General features: G+C 37.7%; 1 long non-coding RNA gene across 4 annotated transcripts in view; it reads right to left on the minus strand.

Moving 5' to 3' along the window:
• LOC122216608 overlaps positions 1–18,250 on the minus strand; it is a 61,247-nt gene that overhangs the window by 19,768 nt on the left and 23,229 nt on the right. For 3 of the 4 annotated variants that reach the window (XR_006200994.1, XR_006200992.1, XR_006200993.1), the window contains exon 3: positions 10,513–10,651. The exons of the other annotated variant lie outside the window; for it this stretch is intronic. This is a non-coding gene — a long non-coding RNA (uncharacterized LOC122216608). The remainder of the gene's footprint in view (positions 1–10,512; positions 10,652–18,250) is intronic. 4 annotated transcript variants of the gene reach the window in all.

Here is an 18,250-nt window from a genome sequence, read left to right on the forward strand (position 1 = left end):
TAGCAGCCCAAGTGAAAGAGCCTAGACATAGAACACATGACTGAAACATGTGTGAACACTTGTATAATAACGGTAGAGAATATTGCAAATGTGGGCAACTGATAGCTCCTTTCTTGGTTTTACATTTCCAGGTGCAGCAACGTTACTTCAAGCAATACTTTTGCCTTCTTATCCTTTCACTTTATCTCCTTTAAAGGAATTGTCTGATTGGTAGAGAAGGAGTTCACTTACTGTCTCTTTTCCTTCTTTCTCATTGAGTTAGTCTACCTCCCAAAGCATGAGCTACAGTGGACCATCAGTCATAGGATAAATGTCCTGGCAAAGACTCTGCCCAGGTTGGAGTTGCCTACCACTGCCCAAGAATGGCTGGATATGTGTATCTAATTAAAAAGCTTATTATATGCTCATTCCGCTAAAACACTAAAGCCATATGAAGAGCTCCAAAAAAGATAATTATTAAGTCCCCCCTCTTGCAGTACTAAAGTCCTAAAGTCAGGTGGTTAGAAGCGTGTCGTGAATAGGCATACCTCAGAGATATTGCCGGTCTGGTTCTACTGCAATAAAGAGAGAATCACAATAAAGCGAGTCAAATGAATTTTTTGGTTTCCCAGTGTACCTAAAAGTTATGTTTACACTATAGTCTAGTAAGTGTGTAGTCACATTATGCGTAAAACTACAACGTACATATTTTAATTAAGACCACTTTACTGCTAACAAGTGGTAACCATGATCTGAACTGTCACTGAGTTATAATCACTGATCACTGGACACCGTAGTAAATATACTAATGAAATTTGGAATATTGAAAATGTGACACAGAGACACGAGTCAGCAACTACTGTTGACAAAATGGCACCCATAGATGCACTCAATGCAGGATTGCCACAGACCTTCAGTTTGTAAAAAGCACAATTATCTGAAAAACATAATAAATTGCAATGAAATGAGGTGTCTCTCTATCAGGGCTCCCAAACGCCAACAGCGAGGAACAAATGTAATTAGAAACTTCACATGAAGCAAAACCTGCAGAGGAAATCATATCTAAATGTAAGACACTATCTGGTCGTAATGTGGTCCTTGTTTCTTCACCAGCGTTGTGGGTTTGTTCTCAAATTATGAAAGCCAGATCATTCTAGAACAGAATGAGAATATTATCAACATTGACAATGAAAGCTAAATGTTTATTTAAAAAAACTCTAAAGATGATAAATCATAACAACAATAAATTTATAGCATTCGAGATAGATACAGGAGAAGAGTTAACCACAGAAGTAATTACGTGTATTTTCTTTTAAAGAAAGAAAGTGAAGAATAAGAGAAAGGGGCACATTGTACTTTGTTTTGAGCTCTTTACTGCTATTTAATATTTTGCAAACATAGATTGGGGCTACAGGACCACGATATAAGGAATTAAAAGTTTTAGAGGTGCAATCTTTATTTTGAAGAGATGTGTATCTGACTTACAGGATGCCTCACTTTGTTTTTATGCTTCCGGCAGGGAAGTTCGACAGAAATAAAATCTGAATTTCCATAAAAATCAGTTATGTAGAACTGCCCCAAGAGACCAGGTGCTTCAAAAATCCAGACAAGACTCAAAGAGAAAGCTTTGGGCTGGGCCTTCAGGAAAGATCCCCACAGCAGGTCAGTGCTGTCTCCTTCTGTGAGTGATTTTCAAGGCCACTCCTGGTCTCTACCAAAATTAAGACTCTGCCATGTCTCACAACCCAAGTAGATGAAGGATGTGTACTTGGAGCTATGATCCAAGAGAAAGAAGCTAGAATCAAGCAGCTGGCTCTTTTTCCGTGGCTGCCATGAAATGTGTCTCTTGTACCAGGAAGCCTGCTGATGGACAGTGGCATACTAATTCAGTAAAGCCTCACTTCTTTTTTTTTTACAACTTTGGAAATACCAAGATCGGACTCCTAGGCATCTAAAACAAATGCTGGAAATGGAATATGAAACACAAAAATAAGTAATTAAACGTAATAAAGTTATGACATAAGAAAATAATGAAGCTGATTTTAAAAAGATTGACCGGCAATCCTGAATACGAACGATACGCTGCACTAATTGATGTACTGGAAATGCTGGGGTCTGCAAGAAACGTCCAAAAGACAGTGTCGTTTTCACTGATGATGGTTAGAACACAGTAAGGAAAGAAGAAAGACTGAGTGTCAAATGAGCCTTTCCTCGGGCTTAGGAAACTTGACTTCGTCACAGCCAGGCTTCCGGAAGGAGGATTCCCCGCTTCTTCTAAGTCACTTGGACCCAAATGGCAGAACTGGTTTACAAATGTCAGCTTTGCTTCTTTTCCCAAGTTATCACGTGTGATGTTTACTCCACTTCCTTCCTCTGTGGCAATGCCAACCAGGTGATAGAGAAATGACAGTGTGACATGCCCACAGGTGCCCATCAGTGGGGAAAGAATCAGGAATGGAGAACAGGTTTTTCCTCCCTCAACAAGTATATGTATGATAGAAGAGAAAGGAGGGGGTAGGAATATTTGAATAGAGAATGGCCAAGAAATTTCTAGAGTTGGAGAAAGACCTGAATCTTCAGCACTTGAAGGCGCAAATAATTCCCTATAGAATAAGCAACAATAATTCTACATGTTAGGGAAGCTTCAGAACACTAAAAAAGGAGATCTTCAAAACTATCTGAGAGGAAGGATAGATTCACAAAAAATGGTTATTAGACCAACCAATCCCACCAAAGCAATAGAAGCCTCATGACCTTTAGCAAAGTTATTTATAATTGTTGAGAGGTGAAAACAAAAAGAAATTTTTAAAATCCTCTCAATTCGGAATTTATTTTTTTTTAATTTGTAAGTTTATTTATTTGAGAGACAGAGAAAGCACCAGTGGGGGAGGGGCAGAGAAAAAGGGTAAGAGATAGAATTCCAAGCAGCCTCCATGATGTCCTCACAGAGCCCGACTTGGGGCTGGAACTCAGGAACCCTGAGATCATGACCTGAGCCGCAGTCGGCCACTTAACCAACTGAGCTACACAGGCGCCCGTTAATTGACAATTTAGATCCAGATATATATTGAACATATGAATAGATTGCAAGGCTCCATAGTAATCATGAAGATGAAGACAAAAATAAGGTACCTCATTATAATAATCAAATTAAGGCCCACGTTGGGACAAGATAGACTGTCAAATCTGGCAGCCCTAATTTCTGTGTAAAGGAAGGTGCTGGAAAATCAGCTTTGGGACAATCATAAAGGTTTTCATTTACATGAAAACAAAAACGTTTTGAAAACAAGAACAAGAATTATTATGTACTAATCTCTTGGAGGTCTCACTAGAGTTTAAACTTTTGGATATTGTAATTTTTATTTAGTGATTTGAATTTAAATTGAAAGTGTTTATTGAGAAATACATGTCTATTCACTTAAAATACTGACTTAAGTAACCTCATTTGCATAATTGTATACCATGAGCCAGGGGGGCCCACAAGTGCTCTGATTCAGAATTTTTCTCTTTGGCTTATAAGGAAATTGTCCTAGCATGACACAATTGCCTTTCCCTTTTGAATATGCCTGCTTTCGGATTTTCTCAGTGTTTTACTTGAGGGTTAGTTACCCTAGTAACTGGATCTTCTCTGAATCCCTTTTAATGTATCTAATGTCCTACACCTTTATATTCACCTAAGCATAATCTCTACTTCCAAAATGACCCATTTTATAGTTTAAGTTTTGTTAATTGCTTAAGAAATAAAATAAGATTGTTCCATTTTCTGTTCACATTGGGGTAGGTGTGTTTGCATGTGTATATTGATTTTTTAAGTGTTTATTTGTTTTTGAGAGAGAGAGAGAGAGAGAGAGAGAGGGAAAGAGAGTGAGAGCATGAGCCAAGGAGGAGCTGAGAGAGAGAGGGAGAGAGAGAATTCCAAGCAGACTCCACACCAACAGCTCAGAGCCTGACATGGGCTTGATCTCATGAACTGTGAGATCATGGCCTGAGCTGAAATCAGGAGTCACTGCTTAACTGACTGAGCTACCCAGGTACGCTGCATGTATTAATTTTTATAGCTGAAGTGAACTTCGGAATCCCACTTAGCCATTTTACTAGGGAATGGAGTTCCATTTCTCTGTTCATTCCACAAAAATTTATTAAGTTGGTTATTCATCATTGTATAAACTAGGCATGAAAAATGAATAAAACGTATGTCTGTGTTAGGAGGGGGGTTTCTAGGTTATTTACAAACAATGAATGATGATATATAGAAATGTTATAATATTATTTGGTATGAACTAGGTACAGAAAAAGCACCAAAAAAGTGGTCAACCATTCAAAAGCAGGGCTTTTGGAAAGATCTGTGGAGAAGTATGGTGTCTGTGTTAGGTAACAAATAATGCCTAGAAGTTAGGAAAGTAGGCAAAGGGTGTGATTAAAGTAATTCCATCTGGAAAAAAAATATTTTTGAAAAATACTCAGGGACATTCCAGGGAGTTTATTAGGATTGGGAGATGGAGTATGGCATGAGGTAGGAATGAGGACACCCTATAGAGGTAACATTGTAGGGTGCAGTCTTACAAGGCTTTGAATGTCATGCTGAAGTTTTTTATTTACTTATTTATCTGTTCATCTATTTACTTACTTACTTACTTACTTACTTATTTATTTTTGTGTGGTCTACATCCAACGTGGGGCTTGAACTCATGACCTCCGGATCAAGAGTCGTATACTCTACTGACTGAGCCAGCCAGGCGCCCCTGTGCTGAAGATTTTTATAGCATCATTCCGTATATGAGTGAATGAAATAAATGGAAGGGATCATGTCAGATATTATACAGCAATTCCAGGAGCAGCCATAACACTAAGACTTTTTATCTCCATTCCAATGGATTTTTCTCTGTTCCACAGAACAACTGTTAAGTTTTGCCAGGAGTCAGAAAGACAGACCATAATTAAAATTTCCAAGAGAGCCCGATTACTTTTTGTAAACTCCGGCCTTCAAACCTTGCATCCTTTATTCTGACTTTGGACATTTTCCAACCACTAGGGCTTGGATTGAGCTGGACATATTTCTGAGGTTTGAGGAAATAGCCTATTGCCCTGCCTGATTGATGGCAGGAATAAACAGAAGGCAATTTGTTCTTTCCTTGGAGAGGCAGACAGTAGCCACCATAATGTGCAATTTAAGTTGAGGGAGATGTCAGCGACAGGACAATGGATGGTGAGAGCCAACAACTTCCCCAATGGCAGGAGGGAAATCATAAAAGCCCTTACTGCTCATTTGCTGTGAGACTAGAGAGACCATTTTCGCATCTGCCTTTGATGTGCCCTAGTCCTTTTCAAATAAAATCAAATTACATTTATTAATAATTATGCCACGCATGCTTTTTCTTTCTTTTCACTAATTTTTCCATGTTTAAGGAATAGTATGTTGTGATGTGTTTAAACTGTATCCTATACTAAGTTGTGCATATTGGGATACATTTTTCAAAGAGAATTTAATTTCTCAACATTTATTAACTGTTAACTATTTGTTAGGCACTTTTTAAGACCCTGAGTGAATTACATAATTTAATTATCACGATAATGCACTGAAACTCTTACTACTAATATATGGGGCTCCTGGGTGGCTCATTTGGTTAAGCATCTGACTCTTGATTTTGGCTCAGGTCATGATATCATAGTCGTGAGATTGAGCCCTATGTGCAGCTCAGCGTGGAGCACTGAGCCTGCTTGGGATTGTCTCTCTCTGCCCCTCCTCCACTTGTGCTCTCTCCTTTTCAAAATAAAAATAAAAATAAAAATAAAATAAAATAAAATAAAATAAAATAAAATAAAATAAAATAAAAACAAAAGAAACTTACTACTAAAATAATATATTTTGCAGAAGAGGTCATGTACAATCAGCAAGGTATCTAGAGAGATTAGTTTGCCCAAGGTAATAATGACAGTATAGGTGTTCTATGTCTAGAGCTTGCATGTTTGACTATAACCTTCAGCTGATTTTTATTTGTTTGTTTATTTATTTAGAGAAAGAGAGAAGGACAGAGGGAGGGGGAATCCCAAGCAGGCTTCACACCCAGCACGTGAGCCCGAGGTGGTGGTGGGTGTGGGGGACTTAATCCCATGACCATGAGATCATGACCTGAGCAGAAATCAAGAGTTGGATGCTTAATGGAATGAGCCACCCAGGTGCCTCAACATTTCACTGATTTTGAAAAGGTTGAAACTTCGGGGTACCTGGGTAGCTCAGTGGGTTAAGCAACCAACTCTTGGTTTCCACTCAGGTCATCATCTCAGGGTTTTGTGAGAGGGAGCCCTGAGTCAGACTCCCACTGACAGCACAGAGCCTGCTTGCAAATCTCTTCCCCCCCCACCTCTTTTTCTGACCTTCCTCCGCTCATGGTCTCTTTCTCTCAAAAATAAATTTAAAACACATTAAAAATAAATGAAAGGTTGGAATTTAAAGATACTTTAGAACAGCTAGTCAAACACAGGTTAGTGTCTGCAGTTTTCAGATGGCCAAAAAATTTGTGTATAGCCCAGCCAGGAATAAAATCCTGGTCTCTTAATCCTGGGTCAATGATTCTTTATTCTGCCTGATATCATGTTTACTTAATAGATGCATACATTCATGGACACATCCACATCTGCATTTAATGTAGCTGTTTCTATGTGACAATGACACTGAATAGGAATGTATCTCGGGCTTAATAAATGCATTTTTCCCTTAAGAGAAATAATAGAATATTTTGTGTTAATTAACTAGAGTATTTTGAAAACAAAGAGACAAGTATAATAAAGAAGATCTAGAAAAAAATGACATTGTGGTTGGGAAAAATGCAACTTAGAAAACAGTCTCCATTGTTGAGCCTTATGAGTGCACACGCCCACACCCACACGCACACCCATGTACACCCCAAACTTAGCTATATGCTCCCCCCAACATGTGTGTGCCTATATCCTTTCACTGAAGTAGTTATATCCCCTCTTGTTGGGATGTGTGTATATGTATACGGGTGCTTGTGTATGTGTATATGTATATATATTGTGTGTGTATATGTGAATGTATGTGTGTGTGTATATATATGAAAGTGCCAGAGGATTTACTGAAGAAAAACCCCTCTTTAGAAACAGCGATATTTGTTTACACCAAGGCGTGCACCATGAGGCAGGAAAGAATAGAGGTTTTTGTAATCAGAAAAACGTGAATGAAGGTCTTGATTACTTAATTATATTACCACATGAACGTCACCTGACCACTACGCCTGTTTTCCTCATTTGTGGAAAAAGGAAATTAATCCCTACATCAGGGTTTCATTGAAATTATAAGATATATACCATGGAATGAGTTTTAAAAATATACATACATATATATATTTTTTTCCTCTGTGTCTCTCTGTCTCTGTGTGTGTGTGCGTGTGTGTGTGTATACATATATATATATATATATATATGTATACACACACACATGCATTTATATATCATATATGGAATGAGTTTCAAAATATACATATTTATATATAGAGAGAGAGACAGAGAGGAGCTAGCAAGATGATTATCAAAAAAAGACCTAAGTTAATAGTTAATATATGTCTTTTTAAAAAATTTTTTGAGAAAGAGAGCGTGAGAACACAGAGGAAGAGGGAGAAAGAGTTCCAAGTAGGCTCCACACCCAGCTCAGACCCCAGTGTGGGGCTCAAACTCGCGAGCTGTGAGAGCATGACTTGAACCAAAATTAAGAATTGGACGCTTAAATGACTGAAGCACCCAGGCTCCCAAGTATATATTAAATAATTTAAAATCTACCCCAAGGACGCTGCTGGGAAAAGGTGCGTATTCGTCGCTGATTGCTTATCCAGCCTAGGCTCTTGCTGACTGCCAGTGCATGCACATATCCACTTTTCACAACTGGGTTTCTTGGGGTTTTCTTTTTCAGTATATTATAAATAAATGTTGACATAAACAAGACCTCCACACCCATGGCATTTATATTTACACATGATAAGTTTTTAAATAAATGGCAGAATATGAATGATGAAATGCTAAGCGTATTTCACTAACAGAAGAGGATTTTTGTCATCTGGGCTTTATATGCCTCCCCAAAACCCTGCAGAATAATTGATTCTTCCGTCTGATAAGCTAGAGGGTACAAAACTCTGTCAGGATTTGTATGTGAAGGTGATCACAGGACTCTATGGTATCAGAGGGACAGAGCCCTTTACCCACTTTGGAAATAAGATCATGGAGGTTCAGCAAGGGCTTCTAGAGGGAGCGAGCCCCTGGTTGGCCTCGCTCAGTGCTGTTACAAAGTTGCTTGTCTCCCCCACCGGCCTGGGCAGCTTTTTAGGCTGTATAAGTATGTGAAACCTCAATGTTTATTATGGTGTTAGAGCCATTGGAAATTATACATTTAGGGGCATATGGGTGGCTCAGTCGGTTAAACGTCTGACTTTTGATTTTGTCTCTGTCGTGGGATCAAGTCCCGCATCAGCCTCTGTGCTGACAGTGCGGGGCCTGCTTGGGATTCTCTCTCTCCCTCTCTCTCTTCCCCTCCCCTGCTTGCTCTCTCTCTCTCTCTCAAAATAAATAAATAAACTTTAAAAAAATTAGAAGAAATTATACATTTGGGTTCTTTTTTGTTTTAGTCAGTAGCCTATCTTAACTTTATATATATATATATGTGTGTGTGTGTGTGTGTGTATGTGTGTATATATATATACACATATAGCCTATCTTAACTTTATATATATATATATATATATATATATATATATATGTCGTGTGTGTGTGTATATATATGTGTATATATATATACACATATATATACACACACACACGACATATATATGACATATATACTATATATATATACACACACGACATATATAAGACATATATATGTAATTTATGTAAATTACCCTGCAATCCAGCATTTCCATTAATAAATATATCTCTAAGTAGCCCTTGCACATGTGACCACACTGGAATTTTTAATGCTGTTCTGAGCAGATTTGGTTTTTTTTTTTTTTTTTTGGTAATATATACATCATGAAATGCATAAACATGTACATGGAAAGAACGTATATGCATTCTGGCTCATTTATACTATGATATATGGAATTCTTGTGCAGAATACTACATGAAAAAGGAATTAACTAGAACCATTATGTCAACATGGGTAGATCTCACAAACAGGTGAGAACAAACACAAAATTAATGTTTTAATGTTTTAATTATAGAAGAGTAAATACGTTGGATCCCCTTTAATTATAAACTTCAAAAGCATTAAAAATTTACATACATAAATACATGCATACTAATGATTTGTGTGTATATATACTCAAAAGAATTCAAAAGAATTAAAAGCTCAGGCTAATGGTATCATCTAGGTTTCTTTTTTTAAATTTTTTTTTAATGTTTATTTTTTGAGAGAGAGAGAGGTGGGGAGGGGCAGAGAGAGCAGGTGACACAGATTCCTAAGCAGACTTTAGGCTTCAAGCTGTCAGCACAGAACCCTATGTGGGGCTTGAACTCATGAACCATGAGATCATGGCCTGAGCCGAAGTCGGACACTTAACTGACTGAGCCACCCAGGCTCCCTGGCATCATCTAGTTTCTAGTGAGGGGTTGGATCAGGTAGAGGTAGGAGTATTTTAACGGTCTTGATGATGCTCTTTGTTTAAAAGGAAGTATGTTGGGTACATGGATATTTGTTTTCTCCTCCTTTTATATTGAATATGCTTTATCTATTTCTGTATCACTGAAATCCTCCATAATAATAATAAAGTGGTGATATTTGTAAAGTATACACTACTGCGCCTGACACATAGTAAATTCCCCAAAAAGGTCATTTCCTTTATGACTTAGATTCCATAAAAGTATAAAATTATGAGGAGTCATATCCAGATGCCGTGTGCACACAAAATAGCTCCTCGGACAGAACAAAAGCCCCAAGGGACCAAAGTTCATCATGGTGCATTAATGTGTTCAGTACCTGGAACATCCCGTGTTAAATCACATGACAATTTGTAGTGTATCCATTCCACCATGCCTGCATTATGTTCACCTCTGTGCTTTTCTTTTCTGTCTCCCCAGGGCATAGCACTTTTCTGGACATGGAGAACATACTCAGTAAATGCTCGCTGAATGAATTCACAGGCTAGCGAGTGAATAAAGTGATATATATATATATAATATATATATATATATTATATAATATATATATATATATAAATAATTTTTTTTCAGCCAGGCCTATTAACTTGAACAGGCCATTCTTTCCTTTTCAGCATTGTTTTCTTTATCTCTACAATTAATAGAATCCAGTCATGGTCTTCAAGATGCCACTAACGTTGAGATTCATTGTATTGTTACATGGCCAGAGGCTCTCCAAAGAAAATATCAGTTTCTTTCATTATAGAACCACCATTTTCATTTCTCTTCAAAATTACAGAATTTTCTGAATTGTCCTGAAAGTAGAATCCTTTCTTCGCTAATATTACTAATTGCAGACACCACAATAGCACTGTCCATCCTTAAACTCACAGTAGGAAAGATGGTCTTATAAGGTTCATTATCAGACGCCAAAGCAGAGGATTTGCAGCTGGCTTCTTGAGGGCATCTCAGCATACCTTGTGATGCATTTTAATTCAACAGCCATGTAGTGAGTGTCACAGGACCAATACTATAAGGAAGGGGTGGTGGGGTTGGTGAGATTCTGTGCAGTGAATTCATAGAGCCAGACAGCATCTTTTAAGCTCATATAACCAGGGCTCATTTTGCAGAAACATTTTAAATGGTGTCGGCGGGGCTATGCTGGTTTTCTAGAGTCAGCTGGTTGCTCTCTGCATGGCTGTAAATCACTTAGCATTTCTGTTCCTCCATTTCTTTGTAAATTCAAATGAAAGACCTACTCTTGACCTCTCATTTTCTTTCATGAACGATTTCAGGTTTGCCATCTGCAAAATGGAAAAAAAAAACCGTCCTACACACTAATTGTGAAGGTGAAGAAGACAATATTTTGTGGCAAGCTCATGGTGCGTTGCTTTGCCATCACAGATAGGGTCGCTGTGATTGTTGTTGTTATTTGTGGAGAGCTGTGATAGGGCATGTGGCATCTTTTTCCTTAGCCCTAGATGGGGGCGAGAACAAGATTGTGAGTATTCATAAGAGCCTCACTTTCCCAGGCCAACTCTGTATCCATGTTTTCTTTATGACACACCCATGCAGGTATCTCACCGAAAATCACCACAAAAATTAATGATTTTCTATTATCTCGTCCCCAATATTTTACATATCATATTGGCGAGTCATCCGCATTCTTGTTTCAGACTCTCCATCCTACCCTGAAGGATGTACAGGACTTGCTATCTCCAGGTGTGATTTTGAACGTTGGGTTAAGCATTAGAAATAAGTGTGATGACCTCAAAGAAGAAGAAACATACTTGTTACGGACTGAATGTTCTCATCCCCACAAAAGTCGTATGTTGAAATTGATGATTTGGAGGTAGAGTCTTTGGGGCATGATTAGGTCATGACTGTGGGGCCTCATGAATGGGATTAGTGCTCCTGTAAGAATAGCCCGGAGAGCTAGCTCCCTCTCTCTTTGCCATGTGAGGATACAATGAAAACTCAGCGGTCTTCAACCAGGAAGAGAACTCTCACCAGATCCTGACTGTGCTGGCACCATGATCTTGGACTCCCAGCATCTAGAACTGTGATGAATAAGTTTCTGTTGTTGATAAGCCACCTAGTTTACAGCTATTTGTTCTAACCACCTGAGCTAAGCCAACACTTGTGTAGAAAGCTACAGAATTGCTTTCCTGCATACATAATGCATGGTATGGTAGGTCTCCAGCATGCCATAATGGCTGTTGTTTCATGAGTGATTCCGATATATTTCTCTAGACTACTTTCTCTGATTTCTGGACTTAACACCTCATTATGTGACTTGGTCACATTTAAATCATTCTTTATTTACCCAATTGACAAAGCAGTTCAAAAACAAAATAAATTTATAATCTTGAAAATCCTGGAAATTGTGTAATGCTGAAAAAATACCATAACAAAGCACTGACTTTGTAAAATTTATTCCATAATATATCTATTTTCTTTATTTCGGTGAACATTTATTTGGATAAACTTAAATAGCAAAGTTAATATTCATGATGTTAATATTTAAGTAAACAAATACTGTCTTATGAAAATATTATTTTTTAATATATCTCACAGGCACCTCAGGAGTCACTAGGTAAAGAAAGGGCACAATAATCTTCATTGATCCCACTCTTCCTAATTTACCAAAGCACAACATTGTTCTCCTCCAGTACATCCAATATCTAGGAATACCCAGGCCTGGTCTGCTTAGCCTAAGCTGCACAGGAACAAACACCAGAGGAATCTAAAAGAAAGCTAGTTTTGCCAGAAAGGAGCTTTCATTTAGGATTTAAGTGAAAGCCATGAAATTCCAAGAGGGAAATCACCAGAATCGCATAAATAAGGAACATGCCCTCCCATTATTCACAGGCCTCAACGCATCTGCTGCAGAGTTTTTACAATCAGTGAGAGTCTGAGCAGAATAAAAACCTGTATGAGGATACGTGAAGGTTATACAGTCAATATAGAAATGTGCAATAAAACTGAAAAGTGGCGCACCTGGGTGGCTCAGTCGGTTGAGCGCCGGGACTCTTGATTTTGGCTCAGGTCGTGATCCCAGGGTCATGGGATTGAGTCCCACATCAGTCTCTGTGCTGAGCACTGAACCTGCTTAGGATTCCCTCTCTCTCCCTCTGCCCATCTCCCCTGACTTGTGCTGTCTCTCTAAAAACAACAACAACAACAACAAAACAAAACTGAAAAGTAATGAGGTGACTTGAATTTTCCCTCTTTTTAGTTTTATCTAGTTAGCCTTTTACAAAATTATTTGTGTTGAAGATAAGAATATGCTCCTGGCACAAAGTGTGAAGGTAGAATGTAGAAAATAGTGATCTGAAGTTTGCCACAGATTGATCACATAAGAATTTTGCCTGGTGTGTTATAGAGATAGGGGGAGAAGAGGGAAAGGAGGCAGGGAGGGGGAGGGGGATGGGGAATCCCAGATTAAAGCAGGCACTGAAAAGAAAAAAAGCTAGTTGCTCATACAATTCAGAATTAAGGAGGTGACACTGAAATATTTGAACACAACTAAATGGATTCTGTTTTAAGGGTCAGAGTGCAATTGATCTAGATGTTTGTTGCCTTAATTAACATCATATAATCAGTATTATCTATTTAACATTAAGGAGTAGTTAGGGGACCCCTGGGTGGCTCAGTTGGTTAAGCATCTGACTCTTGATCTCGGCTCAGGTCATGATCTCACGGTTTGAGTTTGAACCCCATGTTGGGCTCTGTGCTGACAGCGCAGAGCCTGCTTGGGATTCTCTCTCCTCTCTGCCCCTCCCTCCCTCACTATCTCTCTCTCTCTCTCTCTGTCTCTTTCAAATTAAATAAATAAGCTTAACAAAAAAAGGAGTAGTACAGATACCATTTCCAAGAAGCAATCATTTTCATTTTGGTTTTGGCATCTGTTCCTTTTTTACTTTTATTGTATGTTTATTCTTGCTTAGTGATGGTGAACATTCACACAGATTATTTGATTTCTATTTTAAATTGTACTGTCTATAGGACCTAATCCCAAGACTAAGGCTTTGGTGGCCTTCTAGCTTAGAAAACTTGCTTTAGTGGTATTTTCCAGATCCCTCTGCTGATTCTTGCCCTGGGCTGTTTGTCTGTGATATGTGGTTCAATTTTCTTTGTTCCCATATATGTGTCAGCAGAGTCTCCATGGACACACGAGGGAGTATAATATATCATGAAAGAAGTATGGTAAATGGAATTCTCCAAGTTAACCTAATATAAGAGGTGTGTTTTTCCTCGATGACAGGAAACTGTACAGATCATTTTGTTATTGTTCTGTGTGTTCCTGTGCCGACTCTAAAATAAATTATAGACAGATAGGATGTGTTAGATGCTGTGTTTTCACTGAGTTGAGTAAATCACAATGGTCTTGCTTAAACTTACATCAGATATTCCCAACCTTGCATATTCATTATGAAACTTATGAAATAAAAAAAAGCAGAGCCCAAGGACTTAACAGAGACCAGGCATTTATTTTATTTTGAGCACTGTAGACATAATATTTATATAATTATTTACCTTATAAGATTTACAGCTGGCTCATGGGTTTGGGGATCCAAAGATATGGATGTGTATTCTTTTTCTAGAACTCACTAGTTGTGGGAATTCTGGAATTATTTATTGACTTCTCGGAGGCACAGTTACCTTGACTATAAAATAAAGGTCAAAATACATACTTTGAATGATAATTTCCAGGATTAGGGATAATTCATGTAAAGTATATAGCTCAGTTCTTCTCGCAAACTTTGGGTGCTCTTACTATGGTATTTTTAGTAATTAATCCTTTTACTAATAAAAGCTAATGATGGTTTGAGAAGATAAGTGCTGACATATAGATATCACCAGCCAAGATTTTGTTTTAAAGTAAGGCAATACCATATTCACACAGAAGATTAGGCAGTCTCCCATGAAAAGATGTATCTGCCTTAGACTCTGAAAGATGAATTGAATTCAACACAGAGAAGTAAGGGGGGGGATATCAAGTAAACTTAATAATATCTGCAAAGCGAGGGATAAAGAGAAACTTGGACAGTGGTTTGGGAACCACAGGCAATCCATTATGTCTGAAGATATAGTCCATGTGTCTAAAGATAAATAAAAAGAAATAATGGAAGTCTTTCATTTACTGGGCTATTGACAGAGTAGAAATTATGGGAAAAGAATCTCGCTTCAAACATCTATATTTTTAAATTTATTTTGTTTATTTATTTACCTGGAGAGAGACAGAACAAGTGTGAGTGGGTCAGGGGCAGAGAGAGAGAGAGGGAGTGAGAGAATCCCAAGCGGTGTCCACATTGTCAGGGCAGAGCCCGTTGTAGGGCTTGATCTCATGAAACACAAGATCAGGTCCTGGGCTGAAACCAAGAGTTGGAAGCTAAACTGACTGACCCCCCCCACACACACCCCATGAATCAGAATTTTAGACACATAAATAAGCTATGTCTCTCAAAATGCTACATTCTCAGTGAAAGGATTCTGTAGTATTAATTTCATTCTTTAGCAAATGTATCAAAAAATAAATTATTCTGTCTTATGGATTGAATCTGGGTGGGAAACAAAGCCCCATCTAATCAACTGTAACCGTCGAACTGTCCTCTACTAGGTCAGAATGAATCTATCTATATTCATATCCATATTCATTACTATAGCTATATTCACAATCCATAATCTCTGTGTATCCATCCATCCATCCATCCATCCATCCATCCATCCATCCATCCATATGTATGTTAAGACATTTGCTTCCTGATCAGATTAATAAGGATAATATTTTCCACTGGAGCTAAGGTTGGGCAGTTTTGCTAGCAGTTGTCTTTAAAAAACTGGGGTTTCCGAAATTTAGTTAATTATCTGTACCACAAGCCTGTGTACACAGCATCTCCTTGAGACTACCTGTCCCCGTGGGATTTGAGAGTAGGGGCGACCACTGTGAACGTGAAGCTCATTCACTCATGAATGCAACAAGTACACCAACCAAGGAGTTTCATATCTTCTGCCAGCATCTATGTAACAGTAGCATAGGTATAACTGTTAACTTACAAGTAAGGCAAAATCTCAAACCCTTTGCAGTTCTTGACAGTGATATTTGTTTTGCAACTGGTGTTAGGTGACTTTAGAAGAAATGACTTTCCTTTTCTAAGCCTGTGGTTCCTAATTTGCATACTTTGTGGGTAGGACTGTACATGGGATTCCATTTAACACTGATATTTTAAAGGTTTAAGTGTTTTAATCATATCAATACTAACTTTCAGGACAGCAAGATGGATATTGTCCTGCCCATACAAAGTAGCTGATTATTCACTGTACTTTAGGTGTTGATTGTAGATACATTGAGTGTGGCTGTCCTAACCAATGGCACTTAAGAAGTAATTGTCTGCAAATGAAAGACCCTAAAAGCAATTCAATACCTGGGGTTAATAACAGAAAAAGACAATTAACTTTGAAAAAGGAAATAATATTAATTCCCCAGACACCCAATCTTGGTATTGTCTGTTGGCCAAGGTAGGTGGCATCACTGGGTGTATTTGCAAGGATGATAGTTTATCTTAATCAAGAATTAGGGGATATTCCAAATCAATGAAATTTAGTTCTGTGCTATTTCCTAGGAGAATTGAAGCAAGTCATAGAACGTAGGGGCCTTCTTTGAAGAAGTAAGAGTCAAGGGAAGCAAAATGAAAAACAGAGATTTTTTACGAAGCCTTATTTTCACAAATGCCTGTGATCTGTTAACAAGGTCTTTTTTGTTGTGTTCATATTAATCAACTATGAATACATTTTGCAAATAAATGACTACCATTTTTAAGCACTGAGAATACACTTCCAAAACACTTTGGAACTCACCATAAACTTTAATGTGAACAACTTGAGAAAGTAGGCATTCTCACTGAGGATAAGTGATAGTAAATGCGAAATAAGGTCACATATCTAATTGGTGAGGATTATCTAACTGCGGGTTTTAAACAAACACAATGTTGCTTTCTATTGTAGGATTGTTTCCTCTTGTTTTCCCTTTTCCCAGAATGTTCCCAGCATATGGGATATTCTGAGGATGTGAAATCAGGGCATTATTTTCTCTTTCATACATCTGAAACAAGGAGGGATTCAATTAACTAAAATTATAACAAAAGAAAACCTCTTGGGGCACCTGGATGTCTCAGTTGGCGGCGTCTGACTCTTGGTTTTGGCCCAGGCCATGATCTCAAGGTTTGTGAGTTCGAGCCCCACATCTGGCTCTGCCCTGATAGCGTGGAACCTGCTTGGGATTCTCCCTGTCTGTCCCTCTCTCTCTGCCTCTCCCCTGCTCATGGGCTCACTCGCTCTCTTTCTCACTCTCTCTCTCAAAATAAACTTAAGAAAAGAAAAGAAAAGAAAAAAAAAAAAACCTCTTAAGGTATTGCTGAAGAGTGAAGGAACTGATTTCTTCAATATGCTGTGACATTGCTGAGGAATGATTTTGGAGCTTCACCGGACAAGAGGATAATTATAAAATAAATTTTTATTAAATTACAAAATAAATATAGCTAGCAGTCTCCCATATAGATCACCCAGAGAACGTATTAAAATCACCTTATTTCATTATAATTTTACAGCCGATATTATTAAGACTGTTTTTCTGACTATACTTTTTGGACACAACAGGAGGTTGTCATATGGAGATGAAATAAACATTACACGGTTGAAGATTTCATTAATCATATGAACACCTGTGGAAAAAAATAAGCCTTTTAGATCTCAGGCCCTGTTTTTTTCCACAAGAATTACTTACTATTAATTTACTGCTCTAGGGATTGGGTTTTTAAGATAGTTCCACTTCTCTAATAGTAAGAGAGAAAGCACAACTACAGTCTAATGTGTCTTTCTTTAAACTTATTATCTGTGATGCACCTAAAATCTCACTGTAATTCTTATGGTAGAAAGAGTGATTGAAAAGGATTCATATGGGGCACCTGGGTGGCTCAGTCAGTTAAGTGGCTGACTTCGGCTCAGACCATGATCTCGTGGTTCCTGGGCTCAAGCCCTGCGTTAGGCTCTGTGCTGACAGCTTGGAGCCTAGATCCTGCTTCGGATTCTGTGTCTCTCTCTCTTTCTGCCCCTCCTGCACTCGTGCTCTGTCTCTGTCTCTCTCAAAAAATAAACAAACATTAAAAAAAAAAAGAAAATGATTCATACAGCTTAATATTACTGGATTTGCCATTAGCAGGTGTAAGACATTAAACAAACCATTTATTATCTATGAGCTATGCATTTTTCACCTGCAAAATTTGTCATTAATACCATCCAGTAATATATTTATCAAAGTTTTCCTGGAAACCACAAGATATTACAGAATTCTAAGGTTTTACATATCATTTTATTATATATAATCATATATATTATATGGATGTTGTAATAGTCATATAGTTTATATGAATACATAATGATATGTGATATACTATTATATAATATATGTAACAATATATATTACATTTAATTATATGAATTATCATCATTGTGTTTTGTATATTATATAATACATATTCATTGTGTGTAAGGAATTTTTTATCCCTAAGCATCTACAATTTAAAAAAAAAATCAGTAGGTGAAACAGAGTTTAAATATTTCTATTACA

This window comes from Panthera leo, chromosome A3 (assembly GCF_018350215.1).
Source record: "Panthera leo isolate Ple1 chromosome A3, P.leo_Ple1_pat1.1, whole genome shotgun sequence".
Taxonomy (NCBI): Eukaryota; Metazoa; Chordata; class Mammalia; order Carnivora; family Felidae; genus Panthera; species Panthera leo.